Below are 991 nucleotides of genomic sequence, written 5' to 3' on the forward strand. Positions count from 1 at the left end.
CAGAAACCATAATACAAGCAAAAGCAATGTGGGAAATTTTTTTTTTTTTTTTTTTTTTGGTAAGGCAAAGAACATTGTCAATAGGACAAAATGGCAGATTGGGCAAAGATCTTCACTAACTCTCATCAGACAGTGGGCTAATATCCAAAATATATCAATATATAAAGAATTCAAGAAGTTAGACTCCAAAAAAAACCAAACCAAACCAAACAAAACAAAACAAAAACCAACCAACAACCAAACAACAACAACAACAACAACAAAACCCAAATAGCCCAATTTAAAAAAAAAATGAGGTACAGAACTAAACAGAGAATTCTCAACAAAGGAATCTTTGAGTGACTGAGTAGTAGTTAAAGAAATGTTCAACATCCTTAGTCATCAGGGAAACGCAAATCAAAACGACCCTGAGATTCCACCTCACACCAGTCAGAATGGCTAAAATAAAAAACTCAGGTGACAGCAGATGCTGGTGAGGATGTGGAGAAGGGGGAACACTCCTCCAGTGGTGCAGGGATTGCGAACTTATACAACCACTCTGGAAATCAATCTGGCTGTTTCCCAGAAAATTGGAAATAGTACTACCCCAACACCCAGCTATACCACTCCTGGGCATATACCCAAAGATGCTCCACCATACCACAAGGACACATGCTCCGCTATGTTCATAGCAGCTTGTGGAGAGCCTTTTGGGGTGCTGCTTGGCAGGAGTCTGACATTGGCCATGACAAGGAAATGGGCTTCAGGCAGGAATCTGACTTTAGGGCATGATAAGGAAGTAAGTTTCATCCTAGAATCTAACTTTAGGCTGTAATAGGAAAGTAGGGTAAGGCAGGAATTTTAATCTTAGGGTGCAACAAAAGAAGTAGACTTTAGGTAAGATTTTTGGGCTTGGACAAGGAAGTGGGCTCAAGTATTTTGGTCATTATGACAAGCCCCCCCTTTTTTTAACAACTAAGTTTTACTTTTTTTATTAGATATTTTCTTTATT

This window comes from Mus caroli, chromosome 5 (genome assembly GCF_900094665.2).
Source record: "Mus caroli chromosome 5, CAROLI_EIJ_v1.1, whole genome shotgun sequence".
NCBI classification, from domain to species: domain Eukaryota; kingdom Metazoa; phylum Chordata; class Mammalia; order Rodentia; family Muridae; genus Mus; species Mus caroli.